At 32.9% G+C, this 27,266-nt stretch overlaps 1 long non-coding RNA gene across 1 annotated transcript; it reads left to right on the forward strand.

Annotated features, from left to right (window-relative positions):
* The first annotated feature begins 9,041 nt into the window (after window positions 1-9,041).
* Window positions 9,042-11,715, forward strand: LOC146995345 (uncharacterized). The gene is made up of 2 exons (XR_015042974.1): window positions 9,042-10,445; window positions 11,088-11,715. It is a non-coding gene; the product is annotated as an uncharacterized LOC146995345 (long non-coding RNA).
* The last annotated feature ends 15,551 nt before the right edge of the window (window positions 11,716-27,266 follow it).

Genomic DNA, 27,266 nt, shown 5'->3' on the forward strand with positions numbered 1-27,266 from the left:
ATTTATTTTATTATATTATTTTCTTTCATTCTGAGAAATTAGATTTTTTTATTTATTAATGCGTAGAATTCTAACATGCCTACACAGAATATGGCGGGATTTAAGAATTTTAGAAACTGATATGAAATCTGTGTAATGATGTTCATATGCAATAAAAAATATTCTTCTTTTTTTATTAATGTAAAGTTTAAAATTTTTAGAAATAATGAAAATTGCTAATTATTGGTATGTAAGGAATTATGTCGTTACGTAGCAAGAAGGTAATTTGTAAAAATGATAAAATTGAAACGTTCCACAATATAAATTTAAATTAAAAAAAAATATTTTATTTGTATAAATAAAAAAAATTAATAAAAATAATAATAATAATTTAATAAAAATCTTTGAAAATATTGAAGCTCTACAAGTATTAGAGACTGCGACGTTGTTTATCGTTTTAATAAATGGCAGAATTCGCTCACTGTATCATGGTAATTTTAAATATAAACAATTTATTATACTTATTGTCAGTAACGCCTAAGGTTAAATGTTATAAACGTAAATTAAAAGTAAAGAATTGATATTAATTTACAATAATAAACAATTTATTATTGTTATTTTTAAGAGAACACAGAAAGTACACGTAGTGTAAATGCGAGACTGCATTGTGACGTCATAAGCTTAGTCCCACCTATTTATGGACGTCACGCAGCTCCTCCACCTGAACTTTGTTGATACAGCCTATTCTGCGCTTTTACCGAATTATTTTTGATTTTGTAAATATTTAATTAACTTTGAATACAAAATTATTTATGAATTGTGTGCAGTTAAAAGGAAGAAAAAAAAATTCGTGTCGTTTATGTACTTATTCACCCATTTTTCTTATTAAATACTGCGAAATGTAATATATTCTTGTATTTCTGTGTTCTTTTGAACAAATATACTTATTTTTTCATGTTCTCTTTGATATCGTATTAATAGAAATGTTAAACATCTGGGTGAGCAAATATTTTGGTTATCTGCGCTCAACTTTCCAGACGTTATTGGAAATCAGCTTTAATAATGCATCTAGTTGAACATGCTTAGCCAGAAACATTAACGGTTGATCTTTACATTATGGTAACTTGGCGTTTTTTTGGGGAAAATTTGGCGACCAACTCTCCTACAGCAACCCTCTATTTTTTCCCTCGCCGCCATTTTGTCTTCACGAAGTAAAGACGTGTTTCTTTTCTTTTTATCTACTGAACACTTCTTCCAACAATCTACTAGCCGAATTACACTTATGCTAGAAATTTTATCTAACAAAACTGCTTAATCATGACAAATATTCACTGCAAAATTGGGAAAACACAATACCATACTCCTTACGTGTTTTTCAAAATAACACATACACATAAACCATGTACAAGCCGACTTATTTTTACTTAAAAAAACATCCCAGAATTGCACAAAAATGGCATTGCGCACACTCTTCACTATATCCATGTACACTGCTTTTTTCTCATAAATTAGAAAAATTTCACGAAAATACATGACAATTTTCTCAATCTTTAAACCCGGTGAAAAGAACATATATGAAATTTACCTGATCGCGAAAAAGTATTTACCCTTTCCAAATATGAACATTTCCACATATAAAATAAATAAAATATCCAAAAACTTTTACCTCTAAATCATCTATTACATTATACACGTCACCAACGAATTCATACCGCAACCATTACAAATACTTAGTATCAAATATTTAAATTATTTCCATGCACGTTTACTTCAACTAAAACGTATACCAAATTCCTACAAACATAAAATTCACAAAATAACTATCTTTTAATTAAAATATAATTAAATTCAAAAACACTACTTAAAATATAAATGAGCACATACATTAAATTAATACATACATAAATACCCATTTCGAATTCACTTTAGTTACGGCCATGGGATCCAAAAATTCACGAACACTGTTTCACACAACACAGAATAAAGCCAAATACAAAATTTCCAGATTTTTTTCCCGATTTCCCCCCTTTTCCGATTAAAGAACCGTAATTCGTCCATTAATATCACATGACATATCCCATGATCTCTCATTTCCCTCACACAAAATAATGCGTAATCGGAACTGAGTACTGCTCACATTATTACCAAAGTCCCAGGTAGTAACCTTTATCGCCTCCAAAATGTCGCCAAACTACCAGTTACCATATTGTAATGCAGTTACCATATAATGCATCTAGTTGAACATGCTTAGCCAGAAACATTAACATATAAACTTCAGCCGAGCTAGAGCGTGTAATATTAATACCAAAAGCCTAACATTCTATGTGCATTTATTGTAAGCAATTCTAGTATTATTCTGTTATTTGTAGCGAAGTTAAAAATTGCAGCAAGAAACAGTGACTTTTGCTGTGATGTGGTTGTTTTGTTATTAAGCCCAGTTAATGTTTTCTTGCCTTGGTGTGGGTGTGATGCGGCTATTCTCATTCTTGATTGTAGGGTAAAATTAAAATTTATAATACATTATTTGTTTAAATGAATAGGTTTTCGATTGTAATTATTTATGTTAATTCATTTTCTTTTAAAAGCAAACTGGTGAATGCGATCTGGCGATCTTTTTCCCTGAATTTCTGCATGTATAGGTTAGTAAAAACTATATTTGTAATTATTTAATTTCAGTACAAAATGTGTATTAAATGTATGTAATTTGTGTGCATTATTAAATTTCAGAATAGTTGCAGATTAAATAATTACATGGTTCTGCTCGATTCAGGGTAAGAAATGAATATCGTGTACTTCAAAGGTATTCTTTCAATGCTGTGCACATAACTCTATTTTCTTATTCAAACGTAATTGGATGGTGTGGCAGTGATATTAATGTGCCTTTTTGTTGTTGTTGTTGTTGCTTACGTACTTATTTACACAAATTTCTTATTACATTCTGTGAACAAATTTATAATTTTGTTGTTATTGAATGAGCATTGGTGCTAAATGTCTAGCTGAAAAAATTAATATTTTTCTTAATACAGTCAAAAGTCGTTAATTCGGACACCCATAATTCGGAATGATCTATAATCCGGACCTCAAAACTAAAAACTTTCTGCGCATGCGCCGCGTTGACACATGCGCATAGGTGTTTACGCGTGCGCGTAAGACCTTTTACGACTGCGCATATGAGTGTGCGCAAGTGCAGAATACGTTTTCGCGTGCGCGTTTTATGTATAATGGACGTATAAGCTAAAATTATCTAATTATCTATTTCAGTTAATGTTGATGATTGCGTTGTTCCTTTTCGAATTGGATCCGGCTTATTATTTTTTGCAGACTGTAAGAACAATTTTATAAAAGTAAGCCTAAACTTTCGATTATATCAAATAGAATTTCCGATATATATTTGTTAATATGTAAAGGATCTAAAGCGAAAGTATGTTTTGAAATCCGAAATCTGTTTATCAATTTCACGCTGCTCGGCGGGCGGAACGCCGCGGGCGGGCGCGTAATGAATTGGAAGTTGATCTGTCAACACTATCCTTATCTTCAGCGCAGATGTTTTCATTTTATTTGGCTTATAACTCCTTACCAAATGTAGTATTTCATCTCGATATGCTCCGTCTTTGATATGATTTAAAACAAGTTCCTCGTCATTATAATTCGCTTCCGATAGCGAAGAAAGTGACAGAGGTTATTGAAAACGAAAAAATTTCGATTGACAAATTAGTCGGTGTTCTCGACACAGCAATTATAGGACTTGAACAGCGGAACTTTGTAACTGAACAAGAAATTATGTCTGTTTAATAGAATTAAAGAGAAAGTATTATCACATGAAACGAAGCAAAACTTAAATAACTTACATTGAAAGAAATGTTTAATAAAGTAAACAAATAAATATTAAGCTTTTTCTTTTTGCAAATTTTGATACCCTTTAGATCATAATTGTTCTTTATTTCATAAATTACGGTTTCATATTTTTAATTTTAGAATTTCTGCATGCTATCTTACGAGATTTAAACTGATGATCTATAATCCGGAAAAATCGATAATCCGGAATCGCCGAAGTCTCGACGAGTCCAGATTAACGACTTTTGACTGTATCAGCAAATATTTCAGTTATGTGTTCATTTGACAGCATTTACTGCAAACCAGTTTTAATGTTGCTTCTACTTAACCAGAAACATTAACATCAAAGTTGAGCCAAAGTATGTTTTGTCAGGAAGTGGTAAAATCCTAGTATACGGTGCAGCCTTGGCGCGACTTTGAAAATTATCGCCAACACCAAAAATGATCCAAAGAACGTCTATATATATATATACTATACACTATATACTATGTGTGTATATACATAGCATATATATTATATACATGGTATATACTATGTTTAACTATATATTTTCTTTGAATGACCCGTTAACTACTCATCGCAGTGTCCGGTTTTTACTGCTCATCATAAAGTCGCCAAAAGTAGCCAAATCCCGTGTGCACCGGATACTAGGATTAAACTCCAGGAAGCTAATGTGTGCTATTTTTTATGAGATTCTGGCCATGTCTAGCCATATGTATTTGCAGTGCCTTTCTTATTTTGTCTGCCATGGTCCATGTGATTTGTTTTTAGGATTACAGTCTTTTTAAATTGTTAAACTTGTACTCATCTTCTAACATGTCTTTTCACAACAGCAATATGGTAAAACTAGATATTGCGGTCCAGATTGGTGAGTTTTAAAAAAATTGCTAAGTCGCCAAATCGATTGTTTTCGTGTGTTTTTAGAAATTTAGAAAATCGCTAACTCATCATATCACCGGTTACAAATTTGAATTAATTCTGTAAACATGCAAAAATATCTAAAACAGGACTTCAAGAAAAACAACAAAGAAAGTGAAGAATCACCCACTGCTTGGCGCAGTTTTAAGAATTACACATCCTCGGTATCCATGTACACATCAACCGACTTTTTACTTGAAGAAACATCTTAGAATTGCACAACTGCAGAGTCGTAGGCGAGAAGTTGTGTATGCAGCTGAAATCATAGAATGAATGTCAGTTTGTGTTTGCTTCACTGTGTTTCAACAGTTCTTGTGTTAAGTTGGCATTAAGGTAAAAAATTACAAGAAAGGCTCAATAACCTTTGTATGTATTTATGGGATTTTGTCTTTGTAAGTAAGACAATGATTACCACATCAACAAATACATTTTAAACTATAGGAAAGCCCGTTCTAATAATGTATTGAAAAAAGTGGAAAATGAGAGAAATATTCTTAATAAATTTCAGCACTGTAAAGTGGTGGGGGAATATAGTAATCCATCATTGGCAGGTCTTGGATAAAGCAACATGCATCGTAATAAGAGATCACATCATCTTTATGACTAAAGGTAAGAATCAACCACAGTGAAAAAAAAAAAAATCCCTATTCTGTTTCGACACTCAGAGTTAAAATATGCATCAGATGATTGTATAGTTCATTAATGCCATATATTTTGTTAATTTCACAAAACTGGATCAAATTATTTCATAACAGTAGTACAGTCAAAAGTCGTTAATCCGGACTCGTCGGGACTTCGGCGATTCCGGATTATCGATTTTTCCGGATTATAGATCATCAGTTTAAATCTCGTAAGATGGCATGCAGAAATTCTAAAATTAAAAATATGAAACCGTAATTTATGAAATAAAGAACAATTATGATCTAAAGGGTATCAAAATTTGCAAAAAGAAAAAGCTTAATATTTATTTGTTTACTTTATTAAACATTTCTTTCAATGTAAGTTGTTTAAGTTTTGCTTCGTTTCATGTGATAATACTTTCTCTTTAATTCTATTAAACAGACATAATTTCTTGTTCAGTTACAAAGTTCCGCTGTTCAAGTCCTATAATTGCTGTGTCGAGAACACCGACTAATTTGTCAATCGAAATTTTTTCGTTTTCAATAACCTCTGTCACTTTCTTCGCTATCGGAAGCGAATTATAATGACGAGGAACTTGTTTTAAATCATATCAAAGACGGAGCATATCGAGATGAAATACTACATTTGGTAAGGAATTATAAGCCAAATAAAATGAAAACATCTGCGCTGAAGATAAGGATAGTGTTGACAGATCAACTTCCAATTCATTACGCGCCCGCCCGCGGCGCTCCGCCCGCCGAGCAGCGTGAAATTGATAAACAGATTTCGGATTTCAAAACATACTTTCGCTTTAGATCCTTTACATATTAACAAATATATATCGGAAATTCTATTTGATATAATCGAAAGTTTAAGCTTACTTTTATAAAATTGTTCTTACAGTCTGCAAAAAATAATAAGCCGGATCCAATTCGAAAAGGAACAACGCAATCATCAACATTAACTGAAATAGATAATTAGATAATTTTAGCTTATACGTCCATTATACATAAAACGCGCACGCGAAAACGTATTCTGCACTTGCGCACACTCATATGCGCAGTCGTAAAAGGTCTTACGCGCACGCGTAAACACCTATGCGCATGTGTCAACGCGGCGCATGCGCAGAAAGTTTTTAGTTTTGAGGTCTGGATTATAGATCATTCCGAATTATGGGTGTCCGAATTAACAACTTTTGACTGTATATAAATTTCATAAAGTTGCCAGCTTGAATGTCCTCTGGAGCAGGATTTTTAATTTTCCTTTCTGTTTCAAGGGCAAACTTGCTAGCAAATTCCAATCTGTGTAATTATGTCATATATTAACCCATTAAATGCTGTGGTGCTCATATGGTTATCATAAACAGTCAAAAGTCTTTAACTTGGACTCTTCGGCGATTCCGGATTATCGGTTTTTCCGTATTATAGCTCATCAGTTTAAATCTCTTAAGATGGCATGCAGAAATTTAAAATTAAAAATATGAAATAAAGAGCAATTATGATCTAAAGGGTATCAAAATTTACAAAAAAAAAAGCTTAATATTTATTTGTTTACTTTATTAAACATTTCTTTTAATGCACGCATGCGTAAATTGCGCATAATGTATGCACATTCTTTACACGCATACATTACGCATAGTCGAAAACAGAAAATTGCAACCAGAAAACTATTTCATGTGTATTCGTGATATTTATAATGATGAATTTGATTTAAATCATATCAAAGACTACATTGAGATGAAATACTACATTTAGTGAGGAATTATAATCCGAATAAAATAAAAACATCAGCCCTGAAGATGAGGATAGTGCTGATAGGTCAACTTCCAGTTCGTTGCGCACCGCGACGTACCCCTCACCCGCAGAGCAGCGCGAAATTGATAAACAGATTTCGGAATGGTTAGAGAAACAAATCACCTCTCTGTCACTTTCTTCATGCCTTTAACCATTTTTTGCAGCAATTCCACTTTTTGTTTGATGGACATCAAAACATGCTTTCGCTTTGTAAATCCTTTGATATCTCCAGAATCGGAAACTCTTTTTGACATAATCGAAAGTTCAAGCTTACTTTTTATAAAATTGCTCTAACAGTCTGCAAAAAATAATAAGCCGAATCCAATTAGAAGATTAAGGAACAACGCAATCTGCAACATTAACTGAAATAGATAATTTTAGCTTAGCTTATACCGTCCATTATACATTAAACGCATATACGCATGCGTAAATGCATGATGCGTTTAAGCATGTGCAGAAAGTTTGTAGCTTTGAGGTTCGGATGATAGATCATTCCGGATTAAAGACTTTTGACTGTACTTTAAGCCACCTAATAACACCATCTAGCTATCTCGGAGGGAGAAAAAGGCAACATTCAACTCATCCACTGAATGTCGTTTGTATAAAACCTAAAGTGATCACTACCTATATGCTCTTATGCTGAGCTCATGTTCATTTCCACATTCCACTCTCCTCTTATCACAAAAGCGAAACATGTGTTTTGAAAACGGATTAGACGTAGTGGATTGAGGTTAATTTAGGTCATTGTGATTTTACTATATTATTAGTGAGTATTGATTAAAGCAGTTATTTACTTCTAGCAACAGTCCCTGCTAGATGGGACTTTCCTGAGAAACAAGATTTTGGTTGCACTGGTTTAAATGGGAGGATTCTTAGAAAGAAAAAGAATCCCACCTAGCTACAGAAACAATGTAGCGGCTATGTGATATTTCTTCAAACCTCGCCAAAAATGTCTCAGCTGAAACTCTGTCCCGGTTAGAAATGAACCAATCAGATGAAAGTTCTGCTTCTGAAGGATCACGTGGTCCCAATCTGAGCGATAATCGATTATTGTTTGGCGTTGTCTTTGTAGTAGGTAAAAATGGTAACCTAGCTACATGGGTTTCCTGGAAATGTGCGGGTTTTGAGAATTGCCCCTTTCGTCATCCAGTTCGGCATAGCCGAATGATAATTTGGATGGAAAATTAGATAATGTTTTTTTTTTTTTTTTTTTTTTTTTGGTCAGTGTAATTTTTATAGATGATGGACACAAATTCATAAAGCCGCATTTGGAGATTACAGTCGATACTGGGTAGAATTTCAACAAGCATTTTATGATTGCATTGTACAATAAAAGGCTTGAGAAAAGCTTTGAAAGTATTTAAAAATAATATGGGATTCCCAGAACCTCTTAATTCTTCCTTTGAAGATGATGGCAATGATTTTATAAACATGGAGCTTCCTCCACAGCAGGCTGATGGAGTTTCCTGATGATGAACTAGAGGCAGAATGAGGCATCGCTAGGAGTGACAAGTGTTATTTAAGATTCTGTGCTTAGCAATGAATCATTACAGGCATTTCAATAGAGATTAAAAATTGTCTTCAGTTAGTCATTTATCTTCAGTAACATACGAGAGGATGCTGAACAGGCTATAACGTTGCGCGCCTCTAACTTGCACGCAACCAAGAGGTGACTGTGAAAGCTTGTATAAACCATAGAGTCTTATAAAGGATTTAAGTCCCTTTTTATTCAACGTAATAAATTACAATGGCGTCCTCTTGACGCTTACAGACTGTGCCCACTAGGCAGTCAAATAAAAATAAAAACCTGAAAAGAAATTAAAGACAATATTCTAACTACGAGGCTCTCTCAAATAACTAACTCACCGCGTTTTACAATACGGCTGCTAATTCAGCAGACTTGAAGCTCACTGGAACAATTGCAACTACTTCCCGCCAAGCACATAGGCCGCAACGCGGGTTCTTCTATTCTCGATTTCTACCTCCGCGCTCGCTAAGTAAGAATAACTATCTCACCGAACTCGTTTCCTTCTATTTAAATCAGAATACTTCCGCTGATAATTTGAATCCTTGCGCGTTCTACTAAAATTTACATATTCTGGCATTGGCAGTTCCAGGGGAAAGTAAGGCTTGACAGGAAAGATAGTTTAAACTTAAAATAAATGTTAGTTAAAATAAATATAAACCCTACATTGCACTGGAAGCTGTAGACACACTAATATTTGTGAAAAATGCAACACCATGAAGGAATTGTCGGAAATAAATGAAATTTATTCCGCATATTACTGATAGTAAGTAAACGATCACATTTACAAAGGAAAAAAAAACGAAAGTTGGAAAATCAGTACTTTGGGTTTCTGTCATGCTGACCGAGAACCTGTACACATCGTGGCATTGAATCGTATAGATTCTGAATGTAATCCTGGGGAATGGCTTTGACTTGATGTGAAAGTTCAGTTTCAGTGTGTGCCCCACTAGCTGTACGTGCGAGTCGCTGACCGATGAAATCCTAGGCATGCTGATTGAGCAACATATCTGGGGAAGATGCAAAACCTGTTGTACCTTAAAGAAAGCTTGTGCACAGGCATTTCCCCCCCCCCTAAAATATAGTGCCTGGAATGCATCGAATAATGCATACTCTGTCATCATTATACTCCAGATCGTAGCAAGATTTGTTGGAGAAAGCAACTTGTTGCCACAGAGCACGCCACTGTGTAGCAGTGCTCACTGAAGTTGGAGGCATATGTTACTCAGCGACAGGGCAATCCTGTGTAGAGGAACCCTTGTATGCAGTTCATGTTGCAGCAGACAGCGACGAACACTTGTAACTGTGCTCCAATATTGTACTAACATACGAGAGGATGCTCTACAATCCATCACAGCCATGCAGATGAGATATTTGTCGTCCTGTGCTGTTGTGTGCCCCATTGCCAGGATTTCACCTTGTTTGGTTCTCGCTGTCCATTTCTTCCAAACATGCATCACTGTTGTGGCATTGTGCTGTGTGCGGGCTGTGATTGTTTGATATGAAAGTCCACCTTCTTGCATACAGACGATGTGGCCTCGTTGAAACTTGTTGATATGGCATCCTACGCTGTTGACGAGGCATACTGAGCACAAATTAAATGTTCACTGCAGACGGAGGATGATAAACAGATTTCAGCACAACTTTACAGTCCTTTACAACTGCCAGTTCTCATTTCATGCATGCATAATCCCTTTGTAATTCTAATCATTTGTATGTCTTAACTCACTTTACATTTCATGTAAGTTTGGTTCATAATTCCTTCATGCAATTGGTAAGTGCATAATTCCTTCATGCTTGTGATTTTCACAAACATTAGTGTATATTAGGTAGTCCTAACTAAAAAATCATCTTGAAATAAAAGTATGCAGTTGTCCAGATCAAATGTTTATTTTGCAGAAAAATATAAACAGCTTACGCATACATGCATTGTTTTTATAGGATTCTGATCATACCAGAATAATAATTTTTCACTAAGTTGTATTTTACAATAATTTTTTTCAAATGAGTAACAATTACTCATCCATTATTTTAATTAAAAGAATTTTGTATATATTTTTGTTCTTATCAAGTAATGAAAGGGATGTATATGTATTAATTTTATAAAATTCATGTGAATGTATGCAAATAAATTGTTTATAAATGTCACATAAGTTTATACGTTCTTAAACCATTTTCATGTGAAACAGAAGCCTTATTCATAACAATATAATGAAACATACCAAGGTCTAATTTTATTAAGACCCTGAGTTACATGAATCTGAACTTATGATGGAACATTTTGAACAATACTCATTATGAGTTGAGGATTACTTATAATTTGTCAGTATGCATGTATGAAATTGGGTTTTGTAATTAATATTGAATGTATAACTTTTTCTTTTCATATAAATACAGAAGGATTTCATGTTTGCAGATAATATATTACAAGAGGCTGTTGTGTGCCAGTGGACAATCTGATGAGAAGCTGAACACTAATATCTTGAATCCTGGTGAATGGACAGCCTGCGTAGGCGTTGTCATGATTTTTCTGCATGTAATATGAATGCAAGCCAGTTTACCTTAAAACATCCCTTCTTGGAAAATATCTTCTAGTGTTTCATCACAAAAAACAGTCAAAAACTGTTACTCATGATTTGAAAAATACGTATAAATGAAGTCAAATTTAATTGTTAAATTGTGCATGCTGGGATTGTATACTATATCATACACATTTTTAATGTATTTTCTGTATCTCTAATGTTGAGAATTTTCATGTTTTAATTTAACCCTGAATAAAATGTTAAGTACTAAGCAGTATTGTATTTGATGTCGGAACAATATATATATATATATTTTTTTAATTTTATGCTTGTATATTTGTGCTTATGATTGGAATTTCAGGACAAATTATTTTGGTATGATGTGGCCTGTTCTCACTTAAAATGCATTTTGTATTCTGATTTTTTTTCTTCTGTTATTTGCATTATAATAGTTTGGCCATAACAATTATGAATGCCAAATCAACATGTATGGGAATAACTGTATTAAATTTTGGGAAAACCTTTAGGTGTCATTTACTATTATGAAGATTGAGATGACTGTTTTTATAAATGCATTCATTCTTATCTATTTAAGAATTATCATTTAACATAAAAATAAGAAAAAGAATAATATATTATAATACTAAATAAAATATACTTTCTTTGTCTTTTTTTTTTTTTTTTTTTTTTTTTTTTTTTTAAATATCCAAGGCTACTATATGCACACTCAAAGAGATGCATTTCTTTTTTGTGATGTGTGTGATGATAAATTACTGTTAAGTATCTTAAGTTGTTTGTTCATTAATAGTGCTCATTTTTCATAATGCAACAAACCTCCCTCACATGATTAATTAATAGACATATTTTTGAAATTGACATTAGTCCTCTATCCATTCGTAACTATGGGCCAGCTCCTGAGCAGATTCCTACTGTCATCTACAATATGCCCAAGCCCTTCACCAATGACAGTTTCTTCTGAATACCCATACTTTACAATTAAATTCACGAATCTGATCTGGCTGAGTTTCATATCAGGAGAATTAATGAAAGCAAAATACATTCATCACCTCAAACCATTTTTCTCCAACTAGCTGGATGATTATGTGATTGGTGTGAATGGATGGTAATGTGAAAGGATGTGATTAGATTTCTTCTAAGTCATAACAGTTTTTAATAATGAAAAGATCTTGTCCCCCCCCTTTTTTTTTTATTTCAATGCACACTTTTTTAAAAGCAAACTTAATTAGCTGGATGATCACTATGAGTTTCTTGACATATTTGAAAGTAAAATATTGCATCTACATTCATTTTGAATAAATTGTTATTACTGTAGTCTGCAATCATTGAGTTTTATTTTAAGATTATTTGTCCTTTTTTTGTTTGTGGAATAGGAGGCTGTATGTTTTACAGATTTTCTGTTTATTTAGCCAGTTTTCTATATAATGGCTAACATAAAACATAATTTATGTTAGCCATTATATAGAAATTTATGTGCCCTGTTTTAAAAATTATGTATAGCTTAATTTAAGTTTGTCTCATGTCAGATGAACAATGCTGCTAATCTGATTGAGAAATTAAGAAAGTCTGACCATTCCATGAAAAATCTCTTAGAACAGCTCACTGTATAAAACACATATACATGCTAATTAACTGTGCTCATCAAAAGTGCTGTATTATTTAATGCTTTTTCTGATGAGCAAAATTCAAAGCATTATTTCTCTTGTTTTCTGCGTATGAAGTTTGTAGCAAAATGGAATTATTATTATTTTTTTTTAAATTTCATTCACTGATATCACTATTTTTATATGTCTGATAATGATCTACTGCATAAGTAATATCTATATACAAACATAAACCAAAATCTTGCTTTAGAAGAATTCCACCGGTATCGGTTCTCGAATAAATAAGACCACAGAATACTGATGATACAATTTAGGTTTGAATTCTATCAAATGGGTTAACTACATCTCTGTTTTTACAGTTTTCCCTATGTTTAATATGAATACAAGTCAGTTTCATTCAAAAAGTGCTCAAAGAATGGCATCTTTTCCTTTAAGCAGATAGCCCTCAGGACCTTTGCCTTAAAAATTCAACAGCTGAGCATGTACTAAAAGATAACATAGTATACTAATGTCCATTTATAACTTTCAAATGAAGTGGTCGATTTAAATTTCACCTCTGGTGCTATAGCAATATATGTGACTTGGGTAAACAGCAAGTTGAAATGTTCTAAGGATCAGGGTTTTTAATTTTATTTTCTTTTCGTATAGCAAACTAGCTTGCCTAAGCATATATGCAAGTCTAATTTTATTTTTAGAAAAGATTCTTATTAAAATACGTACATGTATGACAAAGAAACAGGCGCGTAGCTAGAGGGGGCATCTGTCCCTGGGCGCCACACTGATGTTACGACATTTTAGAATTAAATGTTTTCCCTCCTTGGCAAGCAGTAGGGGGTGCAAAATCTTCAGTTGTCCCTGGGCGCTGAAAACCCTAGCTACAACTCAGCAAAGAAATGGATGCACATAAACTGTAACTAATAAAACAATTGAGCAATATGTGAACATAGATGCTGATGGTTCAAGTGTCGTGTAACAGGGTATGACTGCAAACCCTATAGTGGTGCTGCAAATATAAATTATTTTCTGATTCAAAGCAGGCATAAAAACTAGTATACAGTTTATCCCCATATGACACAAAACAAAAAGTATGTAATCAGAAAAAATATCATGTAGACATTGGATTTACCCAACTTAAAAGCTTCGGTAAAGGCCTTATCATTCGCCTTAAATCTGTAGAATGGTCAGCACCCTTCAGCTTTGGCAACAGCTCCAGAAAGACATCTCTAAAATTTATAGGATTGTGAGCCAATTGTATATAGATTATGTTGACCTAATCCGCACTACAGTAGAACATGTGCCTCTGAACCATTACCATCGAAACTGCAATTGCAGAGTCACTATGCACGCTAATCTCGATATTAAAGCACTGGTAGCTCTATTTGCGATTGTGCTACAGTAGATGAGTATAGAACACCATAGAATGGTTATGTATAGTATTAGGTTTATTTAGGAGCGAAAAAAAAATATTAGAAATGGCCTATCCCGGATTCGAAATCTGGGCTTAAAGACTGCCATCCAGAAGTGCTTCCAATTACATTATGAAAGCATGTGGTAAGAAAAAAGAAAATTCCGTACATTCTTCCCCATTTAAAGGGCAGTTGGGGAGGTGGTAACCTAATCCCCACCTGCTGGTGGTGAAGGATTATCGTGTACCACATTTTAGTTTGGGAATAACTTGGTTAGTCGGTTTAGCCTTTAGGTATTTATTTGGAACAGGAAATATCAGCGAATGACCGCCCCAGGATTTGCATTCTGGACTTCCCGATTGCCAGCCGAACGTGCTTCTAATTAGAACACGAAGGCAAGCGGTAAGGAAAGAGAAAATTAGTGACTTAGTATCTTATTTAATTTTGGCTGCACACAGTTCCCATCTGTGGCTAGGCGAATTTCCCGGTCAGTACCATAAATCCTAACCTTCCTAGTGGACAGCGTGCTTCCGCTCCTGTAAAATATTGCGATTTAAGAAGTCATCCATGATAGCTGATCAGTTCTACAATTATATAAATAATAAAAATTAAGAATGAAATGGAGAAATTAATGTAACGTTAGTACAAACAAGAAGATGCAACAAAAAGATCAATTAGGAGATCACTAAGGGTCCGGTATTGTACAGCTTGTACATATACGTAGCATGACATGTATGGGGTGTAGAAGAGGATATAAAGCTTGATAATGGTATATTTTCAAAACATGAACGGAAGCTACTGCACGGTACATTTGGTTTTAACAACATAGATTTGTAATCTCAGTGTGACAGTTCTACAGACAATATCTGGACGACTTTGTCTGGAAGTTTGAAAGAAGGCCAAAGTGCTGACACATCATGTTCAGCAGTTTGGATCACATTTCGAACAAAGGGTGCAGCTAGCTGAAGATTGAGTAATGCTCATTGCCAAATTATACTTTTATATGCCCTAAGCACTTCAAAGATTTTGGTGCCTCCATATACATCTATAGCATAACGCCTCTTTCTCGGCCTTGGATTAACTGCACTATGTATTCCTTTCTAAAACCTGCAGTAAGAATTTTATTTTTGTGGTGCCTTTGCACTCTTTCTTTGAATCTTTAAGCACCTTTTTGTAACGCCGCCTTTACCTGATGCCCTAAGCACGTGCTTACTTTCCTTAATGGCTAATCCAACTCTGGTAGTGTTTTTCCACAAACAACCACGACAGGATATGAAGAACTGATATCTTCTCTTACAGATGATGAGTTGGGTTCAGTTCATTTAGTTATGGCAAAGCATTCGAGGGTTACCTGTCTAAGGGAAGGGATGCCTTCGTGAAAGACTTTCTAAGGGATATTGGACTGTATATAGGCTACACATATGGAAACCATGAAAACGCTTAGTTAGCAGCCAGTCTGCTCGCCGGGATTCGAACCCCGGCCCGATTTCATCGGCTTTACCGCTCGGCCACTGGAGAGCTATATTTAGATGATGGGAGATCTATGCTAATGACCCCCATCATCTGGTGGTGGTGACAGTGGGTGAAATCCTAAGGTGCATGCACTCGGATTGGACATCCAATATGGCTAAAGACTTAGCTAGAGTTTTCAGCGCCTAAAGACAACTGCAGATTTCGTACACCCTTCTGTTTTCTAAGTATGGAAACTGTTTCATTCTAAAACTTCGTCAGTTTGGTATTTCCTTGATATTACGCCCAGGGATAGATGTCTACCCTTGACCGTCTCTAGCTATACCACTAATATCACTACGAAACAATCTGATGGTGTTTTGATCGCTTTGCGGACCTTGATGCCTTCTCGTCGGAGGCAGTGTCTTCTGTAGTGTTGCAAACAAAAGAACTGAGTAGCTCCGGTGGAGTAGCGAGCATAACTGGCGCCCGGGGCAAAATACCTTTTTGGCGCCCCCTTTCCCCGAAAAGAACACAGTGATATGATGAAAATTTTGTTTGGAGACCATTTGGCGGCGCTCGGGGCATCATACACCCCCTAGCCCCTTCGCTACGCCACTGAGTAGCTCAGCAATGGAGTTGAATTTTAATGATGATAGCAGCAGTCGCTGGCAAGACTAAACAGGGGCTGGGGGTGTCATCCAGTTTCTAGTACAATAGAGCAGCCGCTGCAATATTATATCAGGGATTATCATCCAGGTTCAAGAATAAGATAACAGCTTTAATCTTCCGATATTTAGATTATCTAGCCATTCTGGACGTCTAAATATCTAGATAAAGCAGAGATTACGCAGTCGTCCCTCTAACATCATTGAAAGGAAACAGTTTGCAAGTGCTCAAATTTTCGTTTGTGGAAGTGAAATGCTTGGTCGCTATATGAAGCTCCATACATCTGAAGAAGATTAATTCATACTGACTGCGGTTGTGCTAATGCTCTTCTCCTCACGTGCATCTTTTCCAAGATTCTTCGCGAACAATAGTGCTACACCTCATGATATACAAACTGTCGCTAGCTTGTTAAGGAGTGAAGATATAGCACCTGTCTTAGCGTAGGCATTCTGAAGGCTGTCGTATGCTCCAGCTTAATATATGGTGTATGGTCTAGGGACTTTTGACAGCCCGTCGCCAGTGCCTTTCAATGCTTTCATAGCTGTAATCAGCCCTGAAAGAAGAATTGAACATAATTTCTCAGAAAATCGTGGACGATCTCGTACAGAGCATGAATATACAGTAGAGAGGCTGCATCACAATTAAGTAGGATTATATCCCCTAGTGATAAATGCATTTGTGTTACCCTTATCATATGAGCCTTCACCTTCTGATGTGAGCAGAATACAGATGTACTTCGAATCTGCTTTTGTATCCTTTGCATTCCTTTCTTAGTCAGTGTTGTAACATTTCTCATTGTCTAATACGTTGACTATGTTATACTATGCTTTGCACCATTCTAATTACTGCTTGCACATGAGACCTTAACATGTCAAAATCTGTCTGTCTCTACCAATATACACCAATACCTGACAAAGAATCCAAGTACGATATTTCAGTAGGATAATGAACGCCACTCATAGCTTATTGCCGAAGACTGGCTACGTTATTTACTGACACTTACACGACGTACCTGATCCACAAATACATCCCCTATTGAGCATAAACCTACCAGTAAAATTGGTTTGGTGAATACTGTTAGTTCGTATGGTTTGAAATTCCAGCGAACGGGCTGGTCGCATGGGAGTTTTTGATGTTTTCACTTGTGCAATGTGAATGCCAGCTAGTTTTCTTCGAAACGTCCATCATGAAGCCATCAAGAATCTTTGTTCTTCTTAGACAAATAGCCCTCAAGTGCTTTTCTAAAATCAAACAAACCAAATCAAACCTTTAAAAAGTGCTCCACAAAAGCATCCCTGTTCTTAGGCAGAAAGCCCTTGCGTGCTTTGCCGTGATCGAAATAATGTGACCTAAGCTCTATCTGGCCTGCGTAGGCTCAGTTGCTTCGATGTCCTCAATGTGAAACACATTATCTAGCAAGTGTGGAATGTTTGCCATAGGATTATATGAGTGCCTGTTCAATTTTGTGCCTCAATGCATTGTGGTCAGTACTTAATTTCTAAAAGAAGAAGGACTATGAAAGGTCGTCAGCAAAGATAAAAATAAAGAAAATAATAATAATAATAATAATGTAAATTAATAAATAAAATTAGATAATTCAATTTAATTAATGAAAATAGTTCGGTAGAATACCGGAACTCATCTTAATTTAGACTCCAACTGGAATTATACTTTTGCTCAAAGAGTGAAAAGTACTGGGACTGGATTTTAGGTGGATTAAAGACATGACTATGACTTGAGATCGTACTGAAGATGATTGCACTGCATGCATATCCTTCTTTAATTGACCTGTTGCTCTGTTTTGATGAGCAGATCTCAAAACAAGAGAATAGAGCATAGATCACATATACTAGCTAAGTTCAGAATCCAGAAAGCAAACAGAATTAACATTTTTTATGAAGAGCATTGCTTATAGATTATAGGTCACATAATATCATGATAAAAGTTTATTACGCTAACCTGTTGACTTAACTTGTACTAGGCCCACCAGCGGCCGAGAGGTAAATCCGCTGAATGCTAGTAATTCGCTCAGAGTTTTATCTTGAGGAATAGGCTGGCTGCAGAGGAGATTTTGCTGTTTTCCTCATGTATAAAGTGAATCAGAGCCAGTTTCCTTTATATTGTTCCTTTGAAAAGGCATATCTTCTCTTAGACAGATAGTTCTCACATTTTTTTGACGTAATAATACAATTTCTATTAACTATAAAACTGTGTAGCAAACTCAGCAGTAAAATTCCGCTTTGCATAAAAACGCTGCAACACACAAGACTAAAATTTGCCAGATTGCTGTTCCAGGAATGATAATTTCAGCTTATGCACAATGTTCACCAGACCTTGTCATCAAATGATTTCTTTTTTGTTTCAAAAACAGTAGAAATATTTGTATATTTCATACTGCAGTCTGATGATGATTTGAATGATGTTCAGGAATGATCTGAAGGCTGTGATAAAAAATATTTTTATATTGGAATTCAATGCGTAATTGATTGCTGTACTAAATGCATTTAAGTCTGCAAAGGAAACTGAAAATGGAATTTTAGAGATTTATCTTCTACAAATTTATTATGCTTAAACTTATTGAATATCTCTATATATGGAATAAAATTAAGCAGAGAGAAGGAATATTTCACAAATGGCATGACATGACAAAACTAAAATGTACATAGGCTGTACAATGAAATTTTCTACCATTATGAAGATGTAAGACACAGAGCTCTTAAGTTGTTTGAATAATTTTAAAATAATACACATGAATCCAGGTAAACATTGAAATTTAAAATGGAAGTTAGATTTTGAATGTTGATCATAAGTTTCAAGGCTATTAAGTTAAACTGCAGAAAACTTTTCAAAAGAGAAATTAAAAACTGAAAACAACAAATTACAGAACTAATGTATTCACACACAAAAAAAAAAAAAAAAAAAAATTCACCAGCCAAACCAGTTTAAAAAAATAATAATTGAACTAAGGAAGTAGTTGTTATTTTGGAAACAAATAAACAAAAACTTTTCATTTGAATAATAATAAAAAAATATATATAGATTTTAAATCATTAGTGAAAAGATCATTAAAAATGCCAGTGTGGTAACTGTATTAGAAATCTCAGCTCTTCTACATATAAATCCATTAGTAACTTTAAATAAATAAATAAAGATAATACAAGACATTCTGATGGTTCTGATGAAGTCATACATGTGTGCTGATTCATTGCAGTTAGCAATATTTCTTGAAATGTGTTGGTCCTGAAATCAGTTTCTCATATATTTCAAAGTTTTAAAAAGAAGTACAAAAAGTATCAAATTGGTTAAAATTTATTCAAAGGGGTTAAAACAAAAAGAGCGGCATTTATCTCATGTACATATTTTAATTCTTTTAGAACTTGTATTTTAGAACCATCAAAAATTGTTTTCATATTTGTTCATTAAATAGCTTCACAAACCTCACTTCATTCTCTGACGACTGAAAGTATTAAATTATATTGCTTGTATTATTTGTTACTGTATTAAAAATGGTTTGCCTTAATAGATGTTTTGTATTATTTATTTTTAGATTATTATATTAGGTTAAGTTTATTCTTATAGGAAAAAAAAGTAATAATGTATGTATGTGCAAGATAAGTTGATAAAAAGGTTAATTTTTTTGATTGTTTACTTAAAACATCCAACAGAAGTCGTACACTTAAAATTTATATGTATAAATTGATTCACATATTTGCATTAAACTGAATATTTTTAAATACATTATCTTAGAATAATAATGTACTTATGTAGAATTTACTAATATTTTACTCTATATACATACAAATATATTGCATTATTTCACACTTCCATATTTAGATATTTGGATAAAAAAGGCCAAGCATTTTTAGATGTCATCTGTAAATAGTATAAAGCAAAACTCTTACAGAAAAGAAAAAAAAAAAAAAGACATTCGAAGTACAGTTCTTATACTAGAAATTAGGTGCTTTGAACCTATAAGTTCTTTTGATAAAGTTAACGACAAGACATAGTGCTGCCATTTATTTCTTAAATAGAATATATAAATATGTCATCTATTACTTGAATATAATATATATATATATATATATTAATATATAAATATGCTTGAATATAATATATAATTATTTTCAGGAAAATATTTTTTTAGAAAATATTCATAACATTATAATTTTTCTAACAAAAATAATCATGTGTTATCATACTTCAATACCATAAAATATATTTGGAGGTAAAATGACTTTCCTGTATAAAGTTTTATTTTTGAGCTTATGTGGGTAGGATATGATAATAAAACAAATACTGCATAAGTCATTTGTAAGCGATTATTTTTTCTATATTCAGAGTGCGTAATCAGTCACCTATATTTATAAAAAATACCTTCGAATTATCTTTATTATAATTTTGTACATATCCCCCTCCTTCTTTTCAATATTAAATAGAAGAGAGTCAATTGTGTTTTTAATAGATCATCAGGTACACTATCAAAAGGTCAAAAATTTTCACATCTTTATATTAAAATGAGTTCTTCTAAGAGTTTAAAACAAACCCACATACAAAAGTTTGCAGTAGAAACCAAAATTATGATAAAAAATATCTAACCTTTTTTTTTTTTTTTTTTTTTTTAGGAGCTGGGTGGTTTGTTTACATTCTTTTTCAGCTTGACTTTTGGAGACCAGACTCAAAAATGTATGTATGCATGTATATCTGTGCACACACACAAACGTATGTACATACATATACATATGCTACATGAACACCTACATCCGTACATACAAGCATATGCACATACATTTCTGAATTAATCTCCTGAACACACTCTTTATGTATATAAATGCTTCTGTATGCAATTTTATAGAAATATTTAGCTACGCATGACAGAAAAGTTACACAAGGTTTTATGACGATTTTTCAATTTCGTTTCATAAGAATGTGATTTTATTATTAGTCATATTATTAAAAATTTCAAAATGGCTTTTGGAAATTTTCTTCCTTATGCAATGATTTGCAGTTTGGCAAAAAATCTTTTACAAGTTGGTCTTACTATGGGCAAGTATTGAATTTTGTTTCCGAAACGATAACCAGTAATTTTGTTTAGAGTTAAAAATCATTTCTATGGTATATGTAAATCTTTTTAGTTTTTAATATATTTCAAAAGTTCCTTTTCTTATGCCATAAGGCATGTGTAAAATAAGCTTATTTCCTTGTATTATTATTATTAAACCATTCAGAAGAAGCCTTTCTGATAATTAATCACTGAAACTTACGCCGTACCTTTCTGTTAATTAGAAAATAATTTTGGATAATAAAATAAATGTATTAGAAAAGTATTATATTATTAAAATATTTTAAAAAATATATTAAATTAATGTATTAGAAATCTCTGTAATTTAAAGCAAGCTTTCATTCTTCAACTACATGTCCATTTCCGATACCCAAAGGCTAATTCCATCATAATAACTTATCTTTTACCCGGTCATTATTCAGTGACACCTTTCTATTTGAAAATTCTGTGATTCAGATATTCAAATTAAATACATTAGGCAATTTGTGTTTATTATCTACATTTGTTTCAATAATAATGTTTTTGTTGGCATTAATTTCTCCAAGTAATTTAAACATGAGGTTGTTTAAGGCCATTTTTTATCTATTCATTTATTGAAATATTTACATTTATTACTTCTTATATATTAATATTTACATTTATTACTTCCCCCCCCATTAGATAATCCAAGAATTTTATACACTTAAAATTTATGGTATAGGCTTGTATATATGCAATATGAATTTTTTTTTTTAATTTTCCAGAAGAAAAAAATTCTTATCTTCTACTTGTTATCTCATTATCAGATTGTTTTATAAGGTATTTCTCATGCCTTCGTAGCATGCCTCGGCACATATTCGGGAGGTCCATGGTTCTAGTCGCGGAGAGGGCATTGCTCATTTTTCACGTCTCTCAGCTTTAAAAAAAATCCTAATGTCTCTTCAAAATAAACAAATAATCTGATGGAATGAAAATATTTTAGTCATTAAAACTTTTTAATCACTGCTGTTTACATCTACATTTCTTTTTTCACATAATTTGAAGTTTTCAAGTAGTTTGAAGGTTTTCAAACTAAGTTTCAGAGAAATTTTAGATATCGTGCAACTCCTCTGGGGCATCTTCAAGTTAAAATAAAAATTTAAAACTATTTTTAATATCACTGGACATGCAATAGAATAAAAATATTTCTTTAAGTTTTTGTTACAAAAAATATTAAGCAGATCTGTTTTTATGATTAACATTATAATGAAATAATGATTTTCTTTTCACTTTCTGCATAAAATGCACAAATTTTGTATTTCAATTCTTTTTTAACATTTATTTTTTTGAGGATGGAAATGCTTCTCTCTAAAAAATTACAATTTTAGAGTTTTTTCTGAATTTACAGATTTGAAGACAGTTGGATAGAAAAGCCACAATTTTTTAAATGGAGGAATAAATACAGCCCTGGCTTTTGTTATGTTTTATGCATTTAATAAATTTCCGTCCGACTGTTTATTAATTCTACCTAACACAATTAATCGATACTTGTTTCTAATATAGAATTTTAGCATCAATTCTACATAATAACACGAGTAATCTTTTTTTAATTGAATTTTATCAATATTAACAAAATACTTTGGCACTATGAACTGAGAATTTTTTCCTTGACTTTTATCTTTCAATACTTTAGGAACTGGTCATTGATTTACATCTAAAATAAAAGAAATAAATGCTTGTATGAGTTTTAACATATTGTTAAAAATGCAATAAACTTCAGCTCCTTTGTTGCATGAATAATGTTAAACTCCCTGTTAAGTATTTTTTTAGCATCTTCTATGTAACAGTATAGACTCCATGATTATTCCTTAAAATTGGAAGTATCAGAAATAGATGTAAATATGTATTGTCTTCTGCATTAACTTACAAAAATAAAAGTGTGAATATCTGAATGGAATTATATAGAAACAGCTACAGGACGCTATGTTGTCATGATGGTCATTCCACTATACAGGAAATATCAAATCAAACAATAAGTGCAGAGAAAGATTCAGTAAGAGTATATACTCTCTTCTGAAACAATACATTTGGCTGTAGTTGTTCCATATGATATTCCTATACAACATCCCAAAATCTTGGTAAATAACTTTCTAAACCAAGATTACAGTGTAAAAAAAGTAGTGGAAAAATGTTATAGTCATGTAACTGGGCTACCATACATAAAAATTAAGCAGTGTTATAAGTGTTTTTATCTTAACTGCCTGTTACAACCAAATAACAAGCTATGAGAAAGAACATGTAGTGTCAGTACAGCTGGATGATCCCTTTTACAGAGTTGCTAATTTGAAAACAAGTTAACATGTAAAACTACCCTTCATACTGGTTTGCTTTAGATTCATTTGGTAACAAATATGCCATTAAAGTCTGTACCAATCAATCAATAAACCTTGTTACAAGCAAGTTTTTGTTTGCAGGATGCTGTTCATAATTGGCTTTCTTTTGGTGGTATAGCAACAGCGAAGGGAGAAAGATTCCGGGTAATTTAAATTCAACTAACGTAGCAAATTCCATTCTTCTGTAACTTTATAATTTGATACAGCTTTATTTTTCAGAATTTTATTCACACCACTATTTCATCCATTGCAGACAAATTCCACAAGTGCATATTTTAAAATTAATTTCACATTTAAAAAGTATGATTTGTTTATAAATGATTTGTTATAAAAATAAAAATGAATCATTGTAACTTGGATAAATACACACACACACACACAGAAAAAAAAAAAAAAATACAAAAATGGTGATGCTGCTTATTAAAAACTGAAGAATTGTTATATGCACATACACATGGTTGACACAGTTTGGTGCATCCTGTGAAATTTGTTATGGTAATATGGTAGCAAAAAAATTTTTTTGTTATTTTGTATTAAAATTATTAAGGTTTTGACGGCTATGCTAAGTTACACAAAACAAGGTAACTACAGTAAGAGCTATGTACCTTAGGTAAAGGATGCCTTTGAGAAGGTATTTCTATGAGAAATTGACTTATATTCACATAATGCATAAGGAAAAACAGGAAAATCAGCTATCCCATTCACCAGTATTTGTACCTGGATCAAACATCCAATGTTCAGCTATCTTATCTGCTAGCCTATTGGTACCAGTCAAAATAGACAGTAATGTAATATTATACAAGCTAAGTAGCATTGACTTATACATCACTAAAGAAATAAATACACTTCAGAAAACCTGTTTTAATTATAAGATTATTTTGAAAAACGTTGCTCGTTATAAAACTAAAGAATGGATTTTCTTTACACACTGACTGTTAAATTATTATATTTCAAATCAACAGACTGCATTTATACAATAAGACAGGATGAAAAATACAGTAGTCATTGAGGCAATTGAGTTTCTGAAGAAACAATAAAAATTTTCAAATCTATCATAGTATACCCTGTTTAATGTTTAATATAGTATGGAAGGTTTTGTAAAGCATCAGCTATTTAAAAAAAAAAAAAAAAGCATGAAATAGCTGTCAATGAAACCAAATAAAAATCAAACAGAGTTCTATACACGTTATGCAACAAAATTAATGAATATGAACGTCTATAAACATTTTTTTCTTTTTTTAACTTGGACCAGATCTGGAAACATCAACCAGATCTTAGGCAATAAAATTAATAAAAATGTATGTTGATAAATACTTAAGAACAAAATGGCCAAACTTTCAACTAGATAACCAAATAAAGTGTTTGCGTTCTAGAGGATTTTATTTACTTCACATACATACATACATTATCTTTACATTTACTTTCATAACTCATATGTTACAAAGTATGATAACATACTTTGTAACATACTCTTATCATCGAATGGTTATGATTTTCTATAATAATAAGCAAATTTTTTTAACAGTTTCTTCTTCGTGTCTGCAAAGTATTCCTTTAAATTGCAAGGTTTCGCGATATTAATTTTCCTTCTGACAAAGTTTATACACGAATCCAAACATTAAAACCTTCGTAATCGATAAACAACGGCCATTTCATTATCGGTGGCAAAAAGCTGCCTATCGATAGTAAAAGGACAGTTTGGGCCATCCGAAAAAGCGGCGACCCTCCTGATGATGACAACACTCACTGTTGCCAGAACTTATCTAAACTATATATTATATTATTATTATTTTTATTAACATACTTTAATACTTCCCCTTGTAAAAAAAAAATAATAATAACTTAAAAGAAAAAAAGTCACAAAAGTCCCATCTTATCACAAAGAATTAAGTCTCGGTTTAAATAAAGGTTTAGTCATTATGTCAGCAACTTGCACCTTTGTAGGTACCTGCTGCACAATAATTTCCTTTTCTAGAACTTTCTATCGTATGAAAAAGTGCTTGATATCAATGTGTTTTGTGCGTCGATGAAACTCTGGGTTTTGTGACAGTCTCACTGCAGCGGCGTTGTCTACTTGAATTACTGGAGTTTCACGTAACTTGGTTACATCACTAAATAGTCGCTTTAACCAAATTACTTCTCTAGAACATTCGCTAGCTGCAATTACTTCTGCTTCAGTCGTCGCAGTTGCAACAACTGTTTGCCTTTGGCTAATCCATGATATAGCTCTACCACTATATAATATCACTACTCCACTCGTTGATTTTCCTGTTTCTTGACAGCCTCCAAAATCTGCATCACTATAGCATTCTAGAATTCCTGGTTTGTATTTATTCTTGTATGTAACACCTTTAGTTAGAGAACCTGCTATGTATCTGAATACACGTTTCACTTTTGTCCAATCATCTTTCGAAGGAAGATAAAGTAACGTGATAGAATAGTTTCTAAGTAACGTGATAGAGTAGTTTCTAAGTAACGTGATAGAATGCCAACACAGTAAGCTAAATCTGGTCTTGTGCCTAACATAAGATACATTAAAGCTCCTACAGCTTCTCTATAAGGAAAAATTTCTCTGTTTGATTTATCTTCCTTTTTCTTTTCAGTTAGACCTTCCTTCAGGATAGGAGTTGACACTGGCTTGCAATCTTCCATCCCAAATTTTCGAAGAATTTTTCTTGCATAAGCTTGCTGACTAATTTTAATACTTCCATCTTCAAGATGTTTCATTTCAAGTCCAAGAAAGTATACTGCTGGTATAGTTGTGATTCTGAATCTCGAATTCAATTCTCTGAGAAATTTTTCAGATTCTTGTAGATCTGTTGATGCTACTAAACCATCATCTACATATAAACATACGATTAGCTTCTTGCCGTTATTGTTTCTTATATATAAGCATGGATCAGCTTCACTTGTCTTGAAGCCCAGCTGTGACACAAAATCTCCAAAATATTTATTCCAGCAGCGTGATGATTGTTTAAGTCCATACAAACTGCGTTTCAACTTACAGACTTTCTTCGAACCGTCACTATATCCTTCTGGTTGCTGCATGTATATAGATTCTTCAAGTTTTCCATATAAGAATGCTGAACCGACATCAAACTGAGAAAGATGCATTTTCACATTGGCTGCGATGCTCAAAACTGAACGAATAGTTCCTAACTTTGTTACTGGATTAAACGTTTGATCATAATCAACTCCAAAACGTTGAGTACATCCTTTGGCAACAAGTCTAGCCTTGAATTTATCAATAGATCCATCAGGATTCCTTTTGATCTTATAAACCCACTTGCATGGTATAACTTTAGCATCTTTTGGTAATTTTTCTAAACTCCATGTTTCATTCTCTATCAATGATTTCATCTCTGAATCCATAGCTTCTTTCCAATTAACACTTTGCTTACAGTTGATCGCTTCTTCAAAAGATTCAGGTTCTTCAGAATCAATAATAAACGCTTCACTTATCATTATATAATCTTCAAAACGCTTTGGCTTTCTCAAGTCAGCTCTATCTCTTAAA

Source organism: Stegodyphus dumicola, chromosome 9 (assembly GCF_044657685.1).
Source record: "Stegodyphus dumicola isolate Sdum_Otavi_A_Nest chromosome 9, ASM4465768v1".
Classification (NCBI taxonomy): Eukaryota; Metazoa; Arthropoda; class Arachnida; order Araneae; family Eresidae; genus Stegodyphus; species Stegodyphus dumicola.